The 24,235-nt window shown below is 40.9% G+C and overlaps 1 long non-coding RNA gene across 1 annotated transcript in view; it reads left to right on the plus strand.

Moving 5' to 3' along the window:
• Positions 1–15,267: 15,267 nt before the first annotated feature.
• The window catches only part of LOC129184968 (uncharacterized), a 77,047-nt gene continuing 68,079 nt past the window's right edge, over positions 15,268–24,235 (plus strand). The window contains exon 1 of the long non-coding RNA XR_008572017.1: positions 15,268–15,396. This is a non-coding gene — a long non-coding RNA (uncharacterized LOC129184968). The remainder of the gene's footprint in view (positions 15,397–24,235) is intronic.

The following is a 24,235-nucleotide window of genomic DNA, read 5'->3' on the forward strand; positions in this document are numbered from 1 at the left end:
TAAAGTTACAGAGCGGGGTCGCCGAGTGCTGATGCACACAGTGCGATAAAGTCACCAATGCTTTGCTGACTCAATTAGCGCAGAGTTCCAAACCTCCTCTGGCATTAACATCAGCAAAAAAAAAAAAACAAAACTGCTGGGTGTTTTATGGCATGTGTTTCCTTGACTCAGTAGCTGCATGCAAGCAAGCCCTTCATCACAAAGCACGGTGCCAAGAAACGCTTTCTGTGAAGTCACCAGTCTGTTTTGGATAACGACACCTACCTGGATGCACGGGACAACAGTAAAGTTTGGTGCAGAGGCGATAATGCTTGTACTCATCAAACTAAGACATTTGTATTTTTGTATTATTAGATTAGCTTCAGCTCCAAAACCCTGCCTGTTGATGTGATCCATAAGAACAGATGGGACCAGAGTCATTGCCTAGCTTTTAGCCTGATCGTCAGGCCACTGCTGCAGCATTGCTTCCATCTGCTGTGGCACCGCCTCCATTCCGTAAAGCGGCTGGCTGTCCAAGAAGGTGTTTCTCCAAGCCGCATCTGCATCATCCACACTGCTTGCATGTTGTAATTCCTGTAACCAGACGCAGGGTTGTAACAAAGTTGACTGTAGAAGCTAAGAGTTTACAAAGCCGCCATCTTGCACTGATGTCACGTCGTACATGCGTGCTGTACTCCCTAAATTCCCAAAGTGGGGTACGCCAATTGTCATTGGGGGTACGTAAATAAAAATTAAAAACAATTAGCAGCGAACCCTCATAATTACGAGTGCCCATGAACGCCTCAACGCACAGAGCTCGCTTTAATAGCAGAAAGAAGCAAGGAGACACGCCATGGATGAATAAGTACCGGTAAGTTTGATGATTATGTTGTGTGTTAAGAGTGTTTAATCTTGAGCGTTTAATTTACATTGCTGTTACAATCCCCGCACTGTGAAAACCTATCAATGTATGTGCTGACACGTGTCAGGATGAGAGAGTGGCGATTCCCTGAAAATTCAGTTTTATTGCTGCTTTTATGTATTTTTGGACTTTGGATTCTGCTTTATCGTGTTTAACTTCCCCTTTCAATTTGGTATCAAATTAAAACGCAGATATAAATCATAGCATGGATGGGCCGCACAGTGGTCAAGTGGTTAGCATGTTGGTTCGAGTCTTTGTGTGGCGTTTACAAGTTCTGTGTGGGATTTCTCCTCCGGGCACTCCGGTTTCCTCCCACATTCCAAAAACATGCATGTTAGGTTAATCGGAGACTCTAAATTGTCCATAGGTATGAATGTGAGTGTGAATTGTCAAATGTGCCCTGCCATTGGCTGGCGACCAGTCCAGGGTGTACCCCGCCTCTCGCCCGAAGTCAGCTGGGATAGGCTTCTTAATGAGCTGCAGTAGGGAATACATGGCTTCAAGTCAAATGTCTATAAGGCAAATGTAAGAAGTTTGTGAACCACTGCTGTACTGCACTGCATTGTTCTGTACTATTACATTATCGCGCATTTCTGACGTGTTTTCTGGAAAAATAAAACTGACCTATTTTGGGGTTAAATGTACCAAAAAGCCACAAATTTGCAAGGCGGCGAGTGCTGAATGTGTGGGTATCCACTGGACTTTGCAGTGGCTCAGTGCACTGTGTCTGCACTTTTAATATTGGTGCATATACTGTATACGTGCGGTCAGGTGAGATCGTGATGGGGAAAATCAAATGACATAAAATTATGGAAGCTGGTTTCCGCTACTGAAAGAAAAAAATATCCCAATGGTAATTTGTAATTATGAGATACAATGTCGAATTTATGAGATAGAAAGTCATAATTATGAAATAAAAACTCAAACTTATGAGATAAAGTCATAATTATGAGATAAAAAGTCATAATTATGAAATAAAAGGTAGACATTATGAGATAAAAAGTCAAAATGATGAAATACAAACTGCACGTGTCGCCTTATTCACTGGAGCCTCAGCACATTCAGTTTGTATCTCATAATTGACATTTTATCTCATCATTATGACTTACCATTGGCACATTTTTTTTCTGGCGGAAATGAGTTTCCATATACAATAAATATATTTGGCCATTGAATCGTATTATTGTATAAATATATTTTCTGTATGATTCCAATCGGTTTTTAGCATTTTCCCAAGTAAAAATCTCTGAATTTGCAGATTTCCTGATGAAATAAATACAGGGAACAAACCTAAGATGAGGCCACCGAGAGTCGCTTCTCAGCTTAGTGCGCAAGCCCTGCCAACACATCTGAGTGCACACTGGCGCCTGCCAATTTCTTTTTGTCAGCATGTTGCCAATACAATGATACAAATAATACAAATAATCCAATACAATGTTGCAGAAACATTTATCATACAGCATGACATTCTACAGCTCGTCTTTCATGTAATTGTGACATCATTATTCTTGCTCAGACAATAAAATCAGACAATAATATACTGTTCCTTTGCGGTTCACCTTTCGTGGACTCGCCATTTTGCGTGTTTTTTTTGGTGCAATTGGAGTGCTTTACAGCGCAGGAATACGCTTAAGAAGAATTGCATTGTGGGAAGTTGGGTGTTGTAGTTGTGTGCTTTAGCTTCATTCTGCAACGCCCATTGTCTTCTGCGTCCTGATTGGCTGTAGACCATTGTCAATCTTCGTGCAGTCTCTTGTTGTGGTCATGGCTACCAAACTAGCAAACCGTGTGAGCTGCTGGCTAACCGCCAATACTGTAAACAATAGAAGAAACAGAAGAAGCCAACCGCGTGTGACTCTGAACGCTGTATGGTGGCGTTCTGCACCCAAAAAGCAGAGGAAGCCGGCCATCACACAATTAGTCGGATTTATTGACATGTTGTAGGGCGCCATTACGGAATACTGTAAATGAATTTTTGGTTCATGGAGGACGACAATGAGGAGGAGTAAAATACGACGACAGGAGCAATATGTTTTATCAAGGACAAAAATGCTATAGCCGAATGGCGCCAGGACGAAGAGGCACGGTCAGAGAAGAGAAATAAGTGTGAGTCTTTTGTCCAACCTAATCGGTTGATCATTAAAAATGAAAAGGCACAGTCAGAGGAGTGAAACATGGCATGAGTCACTTAATGATTCTTGTGCCTAACTTAGTAGGTTGATCATTACAATTCAAACGAAATGTGAACTTTGAGAGTGTTTAAACATGCGAGAAATGTGATAAAATCTTAATGCCTGTCTGAAAAAAGTGTATAAAGTGTACGGTGAGGGGTTTTACAGTCTTAAAACATATAATAATTGTAAAACAAAATTAAGTTGGCTACTTTGTGGATTTCACTTATTGTGTGCTACTTTGGGAACCTATCCACCGCGATAAACGAGTGAACAGTGACAGAAATGTCATTCGGGAGGCAAACCGATGCATCTGAAGGGGCGGGGGTGTACATGAGCTGGAAGTTTGTCATGGCCTTGCACAGAGGAAAAGCCAGCATTTTATTTTTTTTTTACTTTATTGAAATACACAAACAGCAGTGTCAGCTCAGCTAGATTTACAAACAAGTCAAATGCAAGATATTTTATGCTCTGCTGAATGAATGCATTAATTTGACTGCCAAGATTATGTACCCAAACTCACCAGGAGGTGATCAGACTTTGACAACAAAGTGTCAGAACATTTCCTGGAAAAGGAGAGTGCATGTACTTCATATACAAACAACAGGTACGAACACAAATGTTTTATAGTTAATACAACAAGATTAAACAGGACTAAGAAGTGCCTGAAAACAGGTTTTAACAAGGGCTGTCAAATGATTACAATTTTAAATCAGGTTAATCACAGTTTTCAAATGAATTAATCATGATTAATCACCACATCACACTATGTTACCTTATATTACTTGATCATATTACCTTATTGTTTCCGTATGTATTTTAAACTAGCAAAGAGTACATTTGGAATACAGGAAGTGAACAACTGTTTTGCAGTTGATGTGAAACGGCTGGGGGGTAGGATTAAATAAGCTTTGCTTCTTCCTTCTCCTTTTTGGACATGTGGAACTGTGAATTGTGCTATGCGATGTATTCCAATGTAACTTGTATGCATGTTCCAAATAAATCAAACAATTACCATTACCATGTCTGAAATATGCCCATTTTTACTGTAGTTTATTGAACGAAAGATAAATGACAGGGCAGGATTTTATATTTATATATATATATTTGTATGTATTAGCAGCGTCAAATTAACTTAAAATTTAAGTCAAGTTAAGAGATGGCACATACATCTAGAAATCTATTTACCTAACACTGGTTTCTTTAATAGCACAATATTTGAATCAGACTTTTAACTGTTATGTGCAATGAGGAGCTGCGTTCAAAGACACCACGTCATTTAAATTGAATTCACGTTTGAGTGAGTTTTCTTGAATTTCCGAGCGCACTTAAATGCAGCAAATTGTACTTCCGCATTAAGAGTTACAAAGTGAGTGATAAGAATACCATCCATCCATCCATCCATTTTCTGTGCCGGGTCGCGGGGGTGCTGGAGCCTATCCCAGCTGACTTTGGACACCCACTTATTGATTTTCATTGCATTTCTGTTTATTTAGACCACCCATACACCCATAATAAGGACGTTATTGTGATGTTTGGAGTGTCCGTGAACGCATCTGGCGGACTGCCTCGTGACAATGAGAAAGTGCTGTTGCAATGAATGGACAAGAGACTTGTTTGTTCGGAGTACGAGATACATATATGGTGTTGGAATTGCGCTGCTGTTGATGTGTTCAGGTAAGAATAAAGTTCTAAAAGAGCGTCAGACACTGTGTGACTCTGTGGGGAGCTACGCTGTGCTTCCGTCTGTCGTCATAATAGAGAGCCGTAGCTTGCCACGAGGCGTGTGCGTTAATGACCCAAAAAAACTCAACGTAATTGATGAACTATATTAGCTACCGCCGTTTTTTTTTTTTTACCTCCGTTTTTTTTTTTGACAGCCCTAGTTTTCACCAAAGTGAATTAGGCTCTTCTTGTTTTGGTGATCCTCTTAATGAGCAACTTGTACTAACAAGTCAACAGCAACAACAACAACAAAAAAACCCTCACCAGCCATAAACTTCACCGCACGTCACTGGCACCCTACACCACTACGTTAATTATCTGATCTTTCTGTAAGTGTCAATCAGAACTCGGCTTTAAAGGCAGTGTTTTTGACACAGCCCAAATTCTATGAAGTGATAAGTGAACGTATTAGTTTGCTCCCACAGAGATTATTTTCTTGTTGCATTAACCTATCAGTAAAGGGTGCGCACTAAATGAAATGACTCACCCCCTCAGTCTCACTGTGCTAAATCGACCTTTGATTTGTGTCAGGTTTTATCTGGTGTCTCAATTAGGTGGCACTCATGTAGCAATTAGCAACTGTTTGTGTAAGACGGCGCACAATGCTTGAGAGCAGGGATTTTAGTTTTTTGTTGTATTCCACCAGTGGTTGCAGACACATTACAGACTTAAACACCTTATACACAATCTGGCACCCAGTTATGTGAGGTTCATAGCCTTTCTCAATACAGACATCCAAAAATGACAATTGGTGAGATTGCTCAAGATTATAACAGAGACCAGAATCATTTAGATCAAGTATACAGTAGTACCTCGCATAACGTAAACCTCCTTTTACGTAAATTCCACTGAACGGAAAGAATTTATGTAAAGTTTTTGCATCATATAATGTAAGAAATTCCATATAATGTAAAGTGTCAAGTCGGTGCAAGTCTTTTTTTTTTTTCAATCAACTTTATTAATGCCTCAAGTCGGTGCAAGTTTAGACGAACACTTGGTGACGCCTTCTGACGCTTCACGCTCTCATTGGCTGATTTTCGGGGCACCGCCTCCGCTCTCATCTCATTGGCTGACTTATACAGCGCGTACGTGAGTTTGTGTGAGAGACAGGCTTCTCCCTTCAACCGCCCTTCCTCTTCGTAGTCGCCCTTAAACTAACTTAAACAATTAAGTCAAGTAACAAATTAAAATTTTGCACACAGCATTATCGTGTAGTGCGTGTGCGTTTGTCTGTGAGACCAGCTGACTCTTAGACTCTATGAGTCGCGTTTCGACTCAGGCTAGTCCTCCTCCTCCTCCTCCTCCTCCTTCTGGCTCCACTTGCGCTCCTGATCAAGACATCTCGTGAACGGTAGGATTGTTTTTGTTTTTCAGTTTTATTCATTTACAGTAATCTTATTTATTACCTTATTTTATATTGGAATGTTACTATACTATGTTTATGCTAACGTTTTCTTATATTTTCCGACCATATTTGGTGGACTTTGAATATTTTGAAGGGCCAAGGGTGTGAGTTTGGGAAGATCTTGGAACGGATTAGGCTATTTACATGTATTTTACGCTTTGGAAAACATAAAAACTCTATAACATAAAGTTTCTCGGAGTGGATTGTTTACGTTGTAGGGCCGTCTACTGTATAAAATCATTTTTAAAAATGTAAAAAAAAAAATATGAAAATGGATCATTTCATTTTTCAATGTAGCTTTCTTGTCTCATTCCCAACTAAAATGCAACCATTCAACATTAAAACATGAAGTTGAGTAATTTTACACTTAACTATACTTTGACACAGATTTTATGTTAGTACATAGACCACATTGATCAAAACATTAAGAATATTCAAGATCTGTTTTTAAGCAAAATATTTTTAAGACCCTATTAAAGACAATTTGTTTATTTCATGTCTTCAATATCAGTGAAATAAGAACTGGTGGACTAGCTGCTCGACAGTTTGATGACTCAGCTTCGTTGTTCATCACCATGATCTTAAAATTGGCAGTTTTGCTGCTCTGGTCTTTGCAAACGGTGAGACAATTTATTTTCAAGTGGGTGAATTTGTTTTTTTGAATTTTTTGGTGTGTGAATGACAGGAAGAAAAGCTCTGACTTATTTGGTGAGAAGTTGTTCAGTGGCAGCAGTTGGTTTGTATGTTTAACTCTGTAGACCCTGATTATAAGTTTGTCTTTTCAGACTTTTTTCTTTGGGGAAAAAGTACAGTATATTATCTCCAGCTGGTTCAAAGTGCAGCTGCCCACCTGCTAACTGGTGCTAAGAGATGGGAACATATAACCCCTCATTAGACTGGCTACCTGTTAACTACTGCATCCAGTTTAAAATTCTTCTTTTGGTTTTGAAATAGCTGAATGGTCCAACTCCTTCGTAGTTGTATGACTTATCTGTAGATGTTCCTGCTAGAACTATGAGGTCCAGCTTACAGTGGCGTTTAACTGCTCCAAGATCTAAACTTAAATCCTGGTGCGATGTGGCTTTTTCTGTTGCAGGTCCTAGACTTTGGAATAGCCTGCCCCTAAGCATTAGATCTGCACAAACGCTGGAGCATTTTTAATCCTTATTGAAATCTTTACCTTGATGAACTGGCTTTTAACACAGGTTGGGCATTGTCTATACTCATTTATTAGCGTTAGTATTTTTTGTGTATCGTCTTACTCTGGTTTTTGATTGTACTGTTTTTATCGTTGGGTATGTTTATTGTGTAGTTTTTGTGTTTTATTGGCTGTTGTACAGCACTTTGGGTGGTTGAATTGCCTCGTTTTTCGTAAAACCTTTTGACGAAAAACGGGATACCACAGTACTATATTTGCCATCAGTATTTATTGCAGTGTTTTATCAGATACCACACTCTCTGTGACTATTGAACAGGTATAATTTGTGCAAGTCAAAAGAAACAAGCGTATTAAAACAATTTGAACCCTTGTCACATTGCATGATGAAACAATATTAATCCCAGTAGCGCCATTCTGCTCGTCCTCTCACCTTCAGATGTGAAAAAGTATTACCCTAAGCAAACTTTTGACAATCCTTAATCAAAACACGACTAGTCAGCACTCTGTCGGTGGTGGGAAATGTCCTTGAACTAACTACATGATTTTACAGCTCAAATGTGACTGAGCTGTTGATCCTTCACACTGGATCAAATCACTTTGCGTAGTTATGGAGGCGCGGCTCAATTCATCAAGCTTTTTTTTTTTTTTTTTTTTTTCCTTCTACCAGAGTCTCCGTCAGCAACAGGAAACTTGAGTGATGGCTCTACTGGCTCCATTTAATAAAGAAGCTGCCAGTGTGGTTCATTGCATAATAATTACCTCAGCACTCTGTTGCTGTTCCTCAACCCGCGGTGCAACAGCACCATCTAATACAGCCTCTCATGTCTGACTTGTCATCAGCATCACCTCGTCGAGCAATAACTTGTACGGCTCCTGCTTGCCATCAGTGCAGTCATTAGCGATAATTACGAGTCGACCAACGTGATAAATGTTTATGGGAGCAGCGGCACTCAAGACGCAAATAAATTCTTCCTAAAATCACCACGCCGTTTCCCTGTCACGCTACTTACATGGGAAATATTAATTTACCGCAGTTGAAAGGTGGTAATTAAGGTATCTGCTCATTTGACAGGCACACCTGTGCTTGCAATTGATGCCTTATGATGGCAGCCGTCGCTTCCTTGCAGGTATTGATTTGCTTTGGAGAGGTGGCTTCTGTTCAAGCTGAAGGCTTGTTGTTTGGAATTCTGAGACAGCACCATGGGGCCTTGTTGCCCTTGAGGCCTGACTGGGGCACCGCCTCTCTTGTCGCTAATCCAGGGATGTGGGAGGAATTATAAAAACCTTGAAAATGCCCTAAGCGGAGCTACGAGCGTTGTGAGAAACTCGTGAGGTGCCGCTCACCCCTGCAGAGTGCGAAGATGGTGGCGGAGGTCGTGCTCCCGGTTGAGGAGACCGCTGTTTTGATGGGAGTAGAAAAAAAAGCAGTCAGGACTGAATCATGTTGTCATGGCAAGGCTCAAGGGCGACAGAGGGGAGGTGTATGGGAGTCAAAGTGGTGCATTAGACCACTGTCACATAAATCATGACATAAACCACTGACGATCCCAGGAAGCAAAAGAGGATTGACCTTTTATGAGTTTATCACAGGGCTCAAAGACGCTGCCAAGACGTGTGTGTGCTGAAATAATACTCCACATCAACATCTTCATGTTTTACTTATTAAGAATACAGTAATCCCTTGTTCATTGCGGTGAATTGGTTCCGGACACAGCCGTGATAAATGAATTTCCGCGAAGTAGGATTCCTTATTTATAAATCATTTTTTTTTGTAATTAGAGCATAGAAATCCTGTTTACGACTTTGTAAATACGGGTTTAAACATTACTAGATCCCTCTAGAATGAAATAACACCCCTATAGTCACCTTTACGCTCGTATTACCCAATATAGTAGACTTAACAGAAAATAGCCATTCAAGACTCGTGCTTGTGTGTTGCTATAAATGTGTTCCAATGCTAGGAGAGCAGAATAGCAGGCGGACAGGAAGTGACGTCAGGGGTTTAAAGTTCAGTTTTAGATTGGTGTGGGTTACTGCCCATGTCTTTATTAGGGAATTTTATTGTTAGGGATTACAGCCTCTCGCTACATTGTTGTTCGAATATCGTTCCCTCACTGGTGGTTTTTCAAAAACGAATGAATATTATTCCATGTGAAAGTGGTACATTTTTGCCTGTTTATTTTGTCATTCTTCCCGACTCAGCTTCAAACCCATTCTTACATTTTAGAATAAATAAATTGGAGGCTAACTAGTTAGCTCAGTATACAATATTGCTGTGTTTAAAGCGGCGGCAGTCTCTTGTGTCACTTCAGAGATGCTGTAGCCTGCGTACATGCCGTGCGCAGTGTGATGTAAACAAAACTAGCAGTACTGTCGTAGTGTATGTCTGTGTATGGCAGATGCACGTCAGACTAGCACGAATATATCAATCAAGTGGCAAACATCATAGTGAGGATGGATGATGGCGATCTTTTTTTTTTAATGCCATGCACGATCGACCCACATTACTTTTGAGATACTTCAACAACAAGGAACTCTGCCAATGCAAACGCTGAGTTATGTCTTATTATTGCTTATCATGTCCACTATATTGTCCACTATATGAGATAATACAAGTATTAAGGTGATTATCAAGATTCAAGATTCAAGAGAGTTTTATTGTCATGTGCATGGTAAAACAGCTATACCATGCAATGAAAATCTTATTCTGTTCATTCTCCCAAGAAAAGAAAGAAAACACAAGAAAGAATAAGAACATAAGAAACATAAACACATAAACATAAATACCAATAAATTAAGCAACAACAACAGAAGAGACATTAATACAAGTAAATAATACAAATAAATAAATAAATAAATGAATAAATAAAGTGCTATGAGTGTGTGCGTGTGTTGCGTGCGGCGTGTGCGAGTGCTTCGTTGAGAAGCCTGATGGCCTGTGGGTAAAAGCTGTTTGCCAGCCTTGTGGTCCAGGACTTCAAACTCCTGTAGTGTCTGCCTGACGGTAGGAGTGTGAATAATGAGTGTTGTGGATGTGTGCTGTTCTTGATGAGGTTGTGTGTTCTGCGTAGGACTCTAGATGTATAAATGTCTTGCAGTGAGGGGAGGGCTGCCCCAACAATGTTCTGTGAGGTCTTGGATCACCCGCTGGAGTGCCTTCCTATCACGTGTTGTACAGTTACCGTACCAAACAGTGATGGAGGCGGTAAGGACACTTTCGATAGTGCATCTGTAGTACCAAACAGTGATGGAGGCGGTAAGGACACTTTCGATAGTGCATCTGTAGAAGCAACTCAGGATTGTGGTGGGCATGCCAAATTTCCTCAGTCTTCTCAGGAAGTACAGTCTCCTTTGGGACTTCATCATAATTTTTTGGGTGTTGTGAGACCAGGTGAGGGCCTCGCTGATGTGTGTGCCAAGGAACTTGAAGGTTTTCACCCTCTCCACCTCAGTCTCATCAATAAACAGGGGTCTATGTGGCTCCTTTTCCCTTGTTCTTGGGTCGATGATCATCTCTTTAGTCTTATCTGTATTGAGAAGGAGATTGTTATCACGACACCAAGCTATGAGGTCCGCCACCTCTCTTCTGTATGATGTTTCAACACCACCAGTGATCAGTCCGATGACTGTAGTGTCATCCGCAAATTTAATGATGCTGGTGTTGTTCTGGGAGGCCACGCAATCGTAGGTGAAGAGCGTGTAGAGGAGTGGACTCAGCACACACCCCTGTGGGGTCCCAGTGCTCACAATTCTTGAGCTGGATGTGCGGTTGTGGACTCTGACTGACTGGGGTCTGCCTGTGAGAAAGTTAAACACCCAGTTACAGAGGGAGGGAGACAGGCCAAGTGTGAGGAGCTTATTTGTGAGTTTGTGGGGGCAGACTGTATTCAAAGCAGAGCTATAGTCTATAAATAGCATTCTGACGTATGTGTCCTGGCCCTGTAGGTGAGAAAGGGCTGTGTGGATGGCAGTGTTGACTGCATCATCCGTGGACCGGTTCTGGCGATATGCAAACTGTAGAGGGTCCACAGTTGCCGCCGGGTTGCTCTTTTTGATGTGGGTCATGACTATTCTTTCAAAGCACTTCATTACAATAGGAGTGAGTGCTATAGGGCGATAGTCATTCAAGCAGGTCACGTTGCTCTTCTTGGGTACGGGCACTATGGTGGTGGACTTAAAGCAGGTCGGTACAGATGCTTGTGCAAGCGACAGGTTAAATATGTCAGCAAGCACATCAGCTAGCTCTGATGAGCAAACCCGAAGTGCACGTCCTGAGATGTTGTCTGGCCCTGCTGCTTTTCGTGGGTTTGTTTTGTTTAGAACCCTGCGCACATCAGCTGATGTCACCATGAGAGGTGAGTCCTGTGTGCTCCCCAGGTTCAACCACCCTCTCTGCTCATCAGGAGTTTGGGTGTCAAAGCGGGCATAGAACTCGTTCAGCTCATCTGGAAGTGTGGTTTGGCTGGACGTGGCTACGCTACTCTGTTGTTGATAGTCTGTGATGTGCTGGAGCCCTGCCCACATGCGCCGAGGGTCTGAGGTGGAATAGTAGCCCTCCAGCTTCTGTCTGTACTGTCTTTTGGCCTCCCGTATGGACCTCCTCAGGTCATATCTGGCCTTTTTGTAGTCATCAGCGGTGCCTTTGACAAATGCAGTCGAACGAGCACGTAGCTTAGCCCTTACATCACAGTTCATCCACTGTTTTTGGTTAGGGTATTTTCTGTAATACTTGGTGGTGGTAACAGTCTCTATGCATGTGCTAATGTAGCCAGTAACAGCAGAAGCATATTCATCCAAATCAACAGTACAATCTTCCCTCCCCGCTGCAGTTTTAAACACATCCCAGTACATACATACATATATATATATATATATATATATATATATATATATATATATATATATATACAGTATGTCACAAAAGTGAGTACACCCTTCACATTTCTGCAAATATTTTATTATATCTTTTCATGGGACAACACTGAAGAAATGAAACTTTGCTACAATGTAAAGTAGTCAGTGTACAGCTTGTATAACAGTGTAAATTTACTGTTCCCTTCAAAATAACTCAATATACAGACCTTAATGTCTAAACTGCAGGCAACAAAAGTGAATACACCCCAAGTGAAAATGTCCAAATTGGGCCAAAAGTGTCAATATTTTGTGTGGCCACCATTATTTTCCAGCACTGCCTTAACCCTCTTGGGCATGGAGTTCACCAGAGCTTCACAGGTTGCCACTGGAATCCTCTTCCACTTCTCCATGACGACATCACGGAGCTGGTGGATGTTAGAGACCTTGTGCTCCTTCACCTTCAGTTTGAGGATGCCCCACAGATGCTCAATAGGATTTAGGTCCGGAGACATGCTTGGCCGGTCCATCACATTCACCCTTAACTTCTTTAGCAAAGCAGTGGTTGTCTTGGAGGTGTGTTTGGGTTCGTTGTCATGTTGGAATACTGCCCTGCGGCCCAGTTTCCGAAGGGAGGGGATCATGCTCTGCTTCAGGATGTCACAGTACATGTTGGCATTCATGGTTCCCTCAATGAACTGTAGCTCCCCAGTGCCGGCAGCACTCATGCAGCCCCAGACCATGACACTCCCACCACCATGTTTGACTGTAGGTAAAACACACTCGTCTTTGTACTCCTCACCTGGTTTCCGCCACACACGCTTGACATCATCTGAACCAAATAAGTTTATCTTGGTCTCATCAGACCATAGGACATGGTTCCAGTAATCCATGTCTTTAGTCTGCTTATCTTCAGCAAACTGTTTGCGGGCTTTCTTACGCATCATCTTTAGAAGAGGCTTCTTTCTGGGATGACAGCCATGCAGACCAATTTGATACAGAGTGCGACGTATGGTCTGAGCACTGACAGGTTGACCACCCATCCCTTCAACCTCTGCAGCAATGCTGGCAGCACTCAGTCGTCTATTTTCCAAAGACAACCTCTGGATATGACGCTGGGCACGTGCACTCAACTTCTTTGGTCGACCATGGCGAGGCCTGTTCTGAGTGGAACCTGTGATGTTAAACCGCTGTATGGTCTTGGCCACCGTGCTGCTGCTCAGTTTTAGAGTGTTGGCAATCTTCTTATAGCCTAAGCCATCTTCGTGTAGCGCAACAATTCTTTTTTTCAGATCCTCAGAGAGTTCTTTGCCATGAGGTGCCATGTTAAACTTCCAGTGACCAGTATGAGAGAGTGTGAAAGTGATAAAACCAAATTTAACACACCTGCTCCCCATTCACACCTGAGACCTTGTAACACTAATGGGTCACATGACACTGGGGAAAGAAAATGCCTAATTGGGCCCAATTTGGACATTAGGGGACTTAGGGGTGTATTCACTTTTGTTGCCTGCAGTTTAGACATTAAGGTCTGTGTATTGAGTTATTTTGAGGGGACAGTAAATTTACACTGTTATACAAGCTGTACACTGACTACTTTACGATGTAGCAAAGTTTCATAAGTGTCTAATAACAATGCGGCCGGGTGTGGAACCAATTAACTGTGATGAATAAGGGATGATTGCCTTGTGCATGTTGTGAGATAATTCAAGCCTGCAAAAAAAGCCTGTTGTTCCGGTCATCAAGTCCGGCGTTTGTGCATCTCACAGAACATAACAGTAACATTACTTATACCGAGTGACCAGTGTGCAATACTACATATCATTTAAAGACGACACCTTTGAATGAGTCTTCTGAATGTCTTTTGTATTTTAGTTCATTTAGCCATTTTTATCATTTTTATCCTTGAAAAAAATGCTTAAAAATGCATCTAGGCCACCATCAACCACAAAACAGTAAGATTTATTTATATATTCTTGAAAACCGTGAGAGTGAAGCCGCGAAATTGGAAGTGCAAAGTGGCGAGGGATTACCGTACTTACGTTTAACTAGATTTAACTGAGCTTTGAGCCGAGTCTGAGCCCAGCAGCTGATGACTTGGTTTTCTTCACTGCAAAAGCAAAATCAGCTTTAGACATTAATAGTTCATTAGGAAGTAAATAGTTAATGATGAAGTTAAAGACCTAGATCATCACCGTCTTTTGTTATTTGTTCACTGCATCTCAAGTGAACATATTCTCCAAATATCCTCTACTCTAAATGTGAATAGATCATTCATTCACAGTAAAGCAACTCCTCTAATGATGATGCCATGGGCTTAAAAGGATTTGAGTGAAATGTTTTGGTCCATTATGATGAACAAAGAATTAATGGAGTAATGGACAGAATAATTATCACACCAGCAATAGATGATGAAATGAATCATTGCTGCAGTCCTAATTATTTTGTCAGTCAGTGTTGTTGTGATTAAATGTCTGGAATGGATGAGTCACAACAGGAAGAACATCGCTTACAAAGGAAAAATGGTTATCTTTGAAATACTCTCAAAACTGTACATTTTCGATACCGCTTTGTCCTCACTAATGTGTATAAATTCAACTTGTGAATAAAAAAACAAAGAAAACCTGCATGAGATATTTACCTCCAAGTCTGTCAAAAAGAGAGCATCACTTCTGAAATTTTACAATTACAGCAACTCTATCAACCTTTTCATTTATTTATTTATTTTTTTAAATGCCAAACATTAATTTTAAAGGATTAATTATTTGGGACATGAAGAGAAAAGTTAAATGTTTTGTAGAAACGGACATTTGAATGTTGTTTTATAAATTGTCTATGAAACACAAACGTGTAATTGAAAGTAGGCTTTGTCTTTAATAAATCTAACTTTTAATTAGGGCTGTCAAAGTTTAATGTGTTAAAGGACGTTTCCTTTCACGGCACAAATATTTTGGATGCACAGTTAACGTGCGCATGTCTTGTTTGACCCTCGGCCCACACCGTAGTTTGAGGAAGTAGCAGTGACTGGCGCCACAAGTGGGAACAAATATTAAGCATGGACCAAGAAAAGGGTATTTTGATTGGGAAATTTATGACTCTCTTGACAAGACCAAAGTTATTTGTATCTGCTGTCGCTGTGATTGGAATTGTCACAGACTAGTCGACGTGCCAGAGAAGTGAGAAGGTAGGCTACTGCTGGCACTTTCTTACTGTCACCCATACAGAGGCACGAGTGTCCCGACCAACGAGTGCCTTTTTAGATGTGAGCCGTCCTGGGCTGATTCTTTGCCCTGAACTGCGAGCCAAAATTTGGGTACGAGCTGCTAGCCCCCAACCGTGGCTGAAGAGCCTGCAGCGTTAGCATTAGCTAGCATTCATGCCACACTAGCTAGTCATGAACACATTGGCAAAACACACGCGTATTAATGTACACACAGCGTTCCAATCCATCTTATTTATCATTTATTGTGTAAAACTAAGACAGGAAAAACATCAAATTTAAGGCACGAAATGAACACAGAGCCCCCATCCACCAGAGAGGCCGTGCACCAAACAAACAAAGACGCACACAGGGATCCAATAATGACATCAAATCTTACCTTTTATGCATTTGGGAGCAAATATGATTTGAAAGAAAAAGGGTAAAACTACAGCATAGTAGTCCATCTGTACTATGGGACAATGGTCGATGTGTTCAAGGACCGTTAAAAAAAGTGTGACAAAACGCTGCTCGCTTTAAACGTGCAAAAACTGGGGGATTTCTCAATGCGTATTATTATTATTTGGATAAAATGATGGCCCATATTTTCAAAACTGATATCCCTTTACATAAAATTGAATGCAGTTATTGTAGTTGCATATCAGATTGTTTACCACAAAGAGATTTGCATTCCTACTTATAGATAAAAACGTATTTCTATCTGCGATTAAGTGTGATTAATTTTGAGTTACTATGGACAAAATGCGATTAATCAGGATTAAATATTGTAATCTACTTTTAATAACTGTAAACCATAACATATAAATGCCATCAAGTCTAAAGTGAGGCTCATTTTTCGGTGTGACATCCTTGTTTTCGTGGCAAATGCAGATACTTTCAAAAACAGCTTTTTTGCAGTGTACCTAACGTTAAGGGCCAACGCATGTATGCTCTGGTGCAGTGATGATCCTGCAGAAACGCTCATGTCTTACCAAAGGTGCAAACACATCACCCTTTGTTCCCGTTCCAAGTTCTAGTGTGGATGCAGAAGTGAAGGTCCTGCACTTTGTTACAAGGCTTGGGAGAAGGAGCCACAGCAGCAGCTGCAGTTTGTGATTCCCTCTCCCACGCTAACCTGCTAAATTGACCATGAGATGACTGTGAGTCAGTGAAAACGAGAACGACATCCTCATATTCGGCACCTATTCCGCCACTCAACCTGCTGAGGCAATACTTTGTGTGATGCCATGTCCTCTTCTGCATTTGTGAAGATTAGCCATAAACTACATGCTTGAAAGGAGAATGTGAAGCCAGTGGGGTCTTTCTGTGTGAGCAGACATTTCCTACGTTGCAATAGCAGGAAATACTTAATTAGGATTATGGGATTTGTCTGTGCACCTTCAGATTCCAGAGGAGGAGGCTGCGAGATGTCAGAGGGATATAAGTTTGGTCTCATTTAATCAGCGGGTGCGGCCTGCACCGCTCTGACCCTGGCAGTAATTTATTAGGGCTCCAACACAAACATGATCTCTTTCCTGGCGCCTGCCATCGCCCTGCCACTGGTGATCGAGGGAATCAGCTGGCTGAATATAATGAAACCAGTTATTTCCCCGTCAGCCCTCAACACTTTTCTCCTACTTTGCTCTTGCATTTGGCCACATATATCACCATGGCAACAAGATCCTGTGTGGAATACCTATCTGGGATGTGAAGAATCCCCCAGACAAGAGGAAATCCAAGCAGATGTGTTTGTAGAAAGCAGTGTGGGGGAATTAAGTGTTTATGGGATTATACACACAAATCCAACACGGCCTACCGAGTAACTTACTTCATGGCGTAAAAACACTCCACCTGCGGCAATCCTAGACGTACCTTATATCTCCTTTTCTCCTCTGCGGTCAACAGATCTGCTGCGTGATTGGCAACAGTATAGATCGAGTGCCGCGTTCTCGTTGCAATTCATCTCTGGCTGCCACCCAGTTCGATGGCTGTCACGCAGCCGTGGCACAAATCCCACAGGCCATTATGAGGCAGCTTTAATCCCCACAACAGCAGCAAGAGAAGCCTTTCAAGAAGGTTTTCCAAGCATGACACCCTGCCTGTTACATGCATCCGTGGGCTTCAGGCAAAGCTACAGTGCATTGTTGTGATCCCACTCCATCACTAATGTCAGCTCTTATCCCCAAACTCCAAAGACAAATGTACTAGATGTCCTCCTCCTGAGGATCAATCACATGTTGCTTGTAATCTCTGCCTGGCCACTATTACAAGTCACATTCAGTCTTGCTTGTTACCTAGTCTATCATGAATCATTGTTTTATGGATGTCTTGATTATGCAGGTAAAGATGATTGTGTGTTGGTCCATTTGTTTAGTTACGCTCGTGTTGTGATTCAAGGTTATTTTCTGGCGGAAATAAAGGAGCCCATTGGTTATTTATGAATCTGCTTTTTGTAAACACACTGACAAGGGCTCATCAATTCGCCAACTCGTGCCCACGTTGTCATGGGGATTTATTGTGTCATGTGCTATTTGAACAGGATGCTCTCTTAGATTGCACAGAAAACAAAGCGGGTACTGCACTCATGCCTTTAAGCTCCACATGGCAGCAAAGCCAGGAAACATGTTGCTTAGCTCAGTGTAAAGCCTGAGCAGCAAACTACGAAAATCTGTTTTCTGCTGAGTTAAAAAATAGATCCTCCAGCACTTCAAAAATCTTGCTAATTAACACGTATGGGCTACAGGAAGCCGTTGTGCCAGATGCACACACAGTGCAGGCGTACTTCACTGCTTACGTACTACATTTTTTTTTACCTGTCCTTGACCCAATAGACTTTGTATAGTTGAGTTGGGTTGACTGCTGTATCAAATTTGTGGCATTTAAAATTGCAAAGGTTGTAAAGGATGCCAAAACAGCTGATCATACATGATGGATCATTTTCAGTTTATTGCTGCGATTGGTAGATTAGATTGACAGAGAATCATCAGTATCACATAATAAGAGGAATGGCATGGCACACTTGAAAAGGGATAAAGAACTATGATGTCACAATAGAAGTAAAGCAGAACTTGGTGTCACTGATACCATTACAGATACTGTGGCAAATAAAATTACAGGGTAAAACAATAGAAAACTCCAGCTTGGACACATGTGTTGTACATATCTTCACGTTTTTATTTCATGTTTTACAAGTGCTCAATGTGGCCACCATCGGTAGCCTGGACAACATCAAGCCGATATGAGAATTCTTCCCAAACGCGGCTCAGGATGTCACGCTCCACCGTGTTGATTGCAGCTGTTATTCAATCTTTCAATCTTTCATGCCATCGATATTTGCTGGAAGTGGTGGAACATAAACTTTGTCTTTAACATAACCACACAAGAAAAAGTCACACACATGAGGTCCGGGGTTTCTGGCAGGCCAAGCGCAGAGAGTGACACAGTGATACAGTATATATATACACACACATTTGGCCTATATTTTACCTATGCAGTTTACTCACCTTGATGTCATACTAATTTACCATGCTTATACTTACGGTTCAATATTTTTTTGATACAAAAATAAATTACCTTGCCTTTTTTAAATTTGAATTTTATTGAAATTGCCAAAAGTTTTCACATTTTTCTAATTTTTCAACATTTTAAGCATGGTATGAATGTGGGAGGCGGAGCTCAGTGGTTTTGTGCTTGACAATGCAACCTAAGCCAGAGTAGTCGATCACAGATACACTGAGCTTTCAGCACAGAGCGCCGTCAGAAGTTCATCAACTAAGTATGAAACTGCGTATTGTTCAATGCAGGGGTCACGGTTCGGTACGCATATGTATTGAACGGTTCGATACAGACACTTGTATTGTTACACCACTACTAATCATGGATACTTGCATTGAGAGATGGAAGGTGCCAACACCTTATCATTAAGACTGTCTAGCCATTATATAGTAATATTTGTCAATTCAGCATAGCTGAAATGTGTTAAAATGTGTTAAAATACCAGTATTGTAATATGAAAATGAATACCAGTAATGGTAGTATCTACTGTATATTTTGTATCAGTCCGCCAATTGCTAGTCATGGTTACACGTGATTGACAATCAGCATTTAACGCAACCTGTTCTACATTCAATATTGTGTCAAGCCACATAATCTGCCCTGAATGTTCTCTGCAAGTTGTTTGGCGAAGGAGACTGCCAGAAAGATGACGTGTTGTTGTCAAGTCATACCATTCAAGAGTGCAGAAGGCTACATTTCTATGGCTCACAACACCTTAGCAAGAAGGCAGCAGAGGACATAAATCTCAGAATGACAGCCACAGCTTTCTTTCTGATTGTGAATTATGTGTGTTGGTGTGTTAAACAACACAAGCCTGGCTTGTAAATTCATCAAAATGTAGAAACCACAAGACACCACGGCAGATGTGACATTTACTTTTGGCTTCTACAGATTTGTATTGTTGACCCATCTGTTGATATTTACTGTTCTCGTAATGCATCAAGCCTAATTAGAACTGAAAATTTAATTTTTTATGGCTGGTTTATTTCTGCTATACAAACATTGTTGTGCATGTCACAGAGAACTACAGCACTGTACAAAAGTGTTAGGCCACCATGAGATATGTTGTTTTAGCAATACTTTAATCACCACATATAACTAGAATGGCACTTAGTAGAGCAAAGACCTCCTATGAAGCATGAATTAACTAAATCTAAAATAAAACAATTTTGTAGTGAATGTGTAAGTCCGTCTGTTAGCTAGTTAGCAGGCTACTTCCTGGTTCATGGTGGATGACAAACAGATGGGGGGGTGCCATTAGGATTCTAGGGTGTTGGACTCTTCCTTTGATGCTGTAGAACAGTGGTCCCCAACCTTTTTTGACCCACAGACTGGCTTGCCCCGGGGGGGTTTCGTTATTATACCTGTATTATTACATTACATTACAAAAATTATTAAATTAAATTACATTATAGTGATCTAATTTATCTTATTTATTATGTATTGTGTAAAACTAAGACATGAATAACATCAAATTAAAAGCACAAAATGAATGCCGACCCACCATCCACCAGCTCAAGTTCCAGCCAAGTTTTTCCAGAGAGATTATTACATCGCTGTTTGACGTGTGTGGTAAAAGGCAGTGTGCTAGCATGAATTAACTTGAGACAAATGTGCACATTAGCACTCAATAAGTCATCCAAACTTACCTTCATGCATTCCCACATAGTATCAGCATTTCAGACCAAATATGAGGCGAAAGAAAAATGCTAAAAATAGAGTAGTAGTCTGTGCGGCGAGAGAAAGTTAGCACACACACAATGGACATGCGTCAAGTGAGACGGATGTAACAAAGAGAATCCGGCCACTTTTCAAAATAACACATAAAAATGAAATAATGGAAATTATTTTTTCTTTCTGTGCGGCCCGGTAGCAAATGATCCACAGCCCGGGGCTTGGGGACCACCGCTCTAGTACATCAAACTATAATAACACGTTCCTGTGTTAGCTCTTTTATTCAGATTATCACTGGATTATTTCATCCTTCCTTCATGGCCGTTTCACAAAGTTTGCTGAAAATTGGTTTTGTATTTTTAGTGTAATCCTGTTTATTTTGTCTGTCCTTCTGTTTTTGAATATTCCATCTAGTACAAATGATCACATCTATCAGTTACAATGGCATTTTTAGAGTTACAGAGCGTTAGAGAACATTTCGGAGCATTTCAAAAAGCCCACACCTCACGGCTCTACTCACATGAAGTCAGTCCTACCGTGCCTGGGCCCAGTTCACACCTAAAGTCCGCCATGTTTGATTTAGTGTGAGCGCACTGATCTGTGCCCCAAGCCAGGCATGATTCCATGCACAGCGTAGTGGAGTCATCCAGGAATGCGAGCACTCCTCGCTGGTTCTTAATGGTAATTGACACAATTCATAATACAAATAATATTGTTAGATATTATTATTATTATTATTATTACACCTTTAGATTCAGTCTGTTAACTCAGTGCCTTTTCTGTTTAATACAGTAGCTTCTCATAGAAGGTCTTCACACACATACACACACACACACACACACACACACACACACTAACACAGTGCAACGAGAGTTGCACACCACTCACAGATAACACATGGAAAAGTACTGAGAGGATATGATAGCAAACAGATGTGCTATCAACTTACAGTCGTCCCTCAAACATCGCACCCTCACTCTATTGCGTTTTTAAAAAAATCAATGAATTACCAAATGATCGCGGTTTCGTGGTTGATGATAGCCTCGTATTAGAAAAAAAAATGCATATTTAAGCAAATGTTAAGTATTCTCTGCCTAAGCTATGCATTTTCAAGCATACAAATTGCTAAATTAACTAACATACAATGCAGTTTAAGGCATTAAAAGATGCTGATGAACTACAGTCTACACTTGTAGACTATATGACTACGTGTCATTAGTAACACATGCAGTAGACTTGATCGTCGGAACATTAGGCTTTTATTGCAGGTTTGAATTATCTCACACAATCATAACATAATAATAATAATAATAATAATAAGAAGAAGAAGAAGAAGAAGAAGAAGAAGAAGAAGAAGAAGAAGAAGAATCATAATCATAATCATAATAATAACACGGGCTACTGTTGTGACCGTACCACAGCTAAAACGCAACTCTGAGTTCCCAACGTCACCTCCTGGCCGCATGTGCGGAAGACATTTATGGAAACACACACGGGCGTGAGTCTTATTTATGTTTTAAATGGCTTATTTTTTCTGATTATATCTACTATATTTGACTATAATATGAGTGTAAAGGTGACTATAGGGGTGTTATTGCATGTCTGGAAGGCTCTAATAATATTAAAAACCATATGTACTTTCATTATGGGCTCTTTCGAAGATCTTCCTTACTGATAATAGTCCAGTGCTGTAACCAAACATATTGCTCTTACTTTGAATACAATTTGAAAACCTTGTAAATTGTGCAATCATTGACTACTTCACTAATAGCAATGTAGTCCCAAGAACTGAGAACAAAGGCTAAAGAGAAGAAATAGCCTTAAAAAATGATCCAAAAGTAAAAACCCCCAGCATACCCGCTCACTTGCCACATTTAATTAATGTGATCAGTCCTCTAGAAAGTAATTAATGACAGCAGCCACTGTCTGCAAAAGAAATAATCAGAACGACTCCAAATGAGACAAATGGAAATAAACCGAAAAAATCACGGAAATTGCGGTAAAACAGCAGAATAGAAGTGATGGGACAAGCAAACGGACCGTGGCTTGAATGCTCCGTTTGAACGCAAGGCCAGTAAGGACCAGGAGAAGGGGGGAAATTATGCCCAAGTCCAACACGGTACGGATGGCCTCGCGTGAGTAGACTACTGTGGAGAGGCTTGCCAATGCATGTTCCTCACAAGTGCATTGTTATCAGGTGGAGAACTTGGACGTCCTGTTTAGGACCAAATGCTGTTTGTGTTTTCTGACGCGATGAATGTGGCCCCACCCTTACTTCCGTCTTAATGCTCTTTTAATAGGCCTGCTGCTCTCTATTCTGCACTTCAAGTGTGATTATCAATCATCGCTGTCGCAACCACCTTCCATACTTCTTTATTTATTTAGCCTCTTCTTTCATATTTTGTCCTAAATGAAGGAAATGCCAAGCATGGTAATTTATTCTAATTCATGATCAACTCCCCTCTGTTCCTTGAAGTCTGGAGATGCTGGCTTGCCCCGGGTGGAGTGATTGATGAGATGCTTGTGACCTATAATAGACAGACCCACAATTAAAGCGTGTCTTATCTCTCAACTGTGGATCTTAGAGATAAATGCTGATAGCAGCCTCCTGTTTGATGTTCAGTCACACCCTCCTTACCTTGGTCTCTCCAGCTTGTGTCCTGAGAGGGACTGATGTGTATTTGAATATTTTGAGCATTAAGATTCAGTTCACTTATTCATTCAATCCTCCTCATTGTAGATCTAGTATACTGGATGCTCTTTATGAGCCTCACCATCAGTAATGATTGGTGCGCACTTTGCATTGTGGATCTGCATTCGGGATAGGAGGTACCGTAAATTCAGGACTGTTGAACAAACCTGAATAGAAACCGCAGCCAAGGAATTTAAAGATCATTTTTTTGTACATATATAGGCCACACTTGTCTATAAGCCCCCAGGTGTACATCGGATATGTACACAGACAAACACGATATAACCTTTCCAATTCAACCTACACTCAGTGTTCCGAGTGTCACTTGTTAGCCCCGATAACTGAGTCGTGAAACGCTTTTTTTCCATTCAACTGCTGCCACGGTCCAAGCTTTCCTAGCAGAAGCTGTAGTAATTCTACGCTTGATCAAACTTATTTAAGATTTGTCAGATCAAAGCACGATCGCTGCATAATACTTGATATTAGCGTCCACTTGACTACTCCAATTCACTACTTCCTGAATTTGCATCATGGGAAATGCAGTTCTTTTAGCCATAAATTAGCCGCATCGCTGCAGGGTTCAAAGCCTGTGAAAAAAGTAGCGGTTTATAGTCCGGACTTTATGGTGGTACGCTTGTTCAACTCAGGCTCAGTTTGCATGATGACTATAATTGTTATGTACCTTTATTTGTCATTCAGTTGAAAGAGACTGAAGGTTCTTCAGAGCAAATGATAAGCAGCTTCAGTGACAGCGCTTGAAAGTGGCAATAAAAGTACTCTATGGATGAAATAGTCATTTAGAGAATGACATGCAATTTAGAAACGCTTGCTCGCTTTGAGAATGTTTGTCAATTGCTTTATGAAGCTTGTTGAGTATGCTCAATAATGGTGTGCGTCATTCTT

Source organism: Dunckerocampus dactyliophorus, chromosome 7 (assembly GCF_027744805.1).
Source record: "Dunckerocampus dactyliophorus isolate RoL2022-P2 chromosome 7, RoL_Ddac_1.1, whole genome shotgun sequence".
Taxonomy (NCBI): Eukaryota; Metazoa; Chordata; class Actinopteri; order Syngnathiformes; family Syngnathidae; genus Dunckerocampus; species Dunckerocampus dactyliophorus.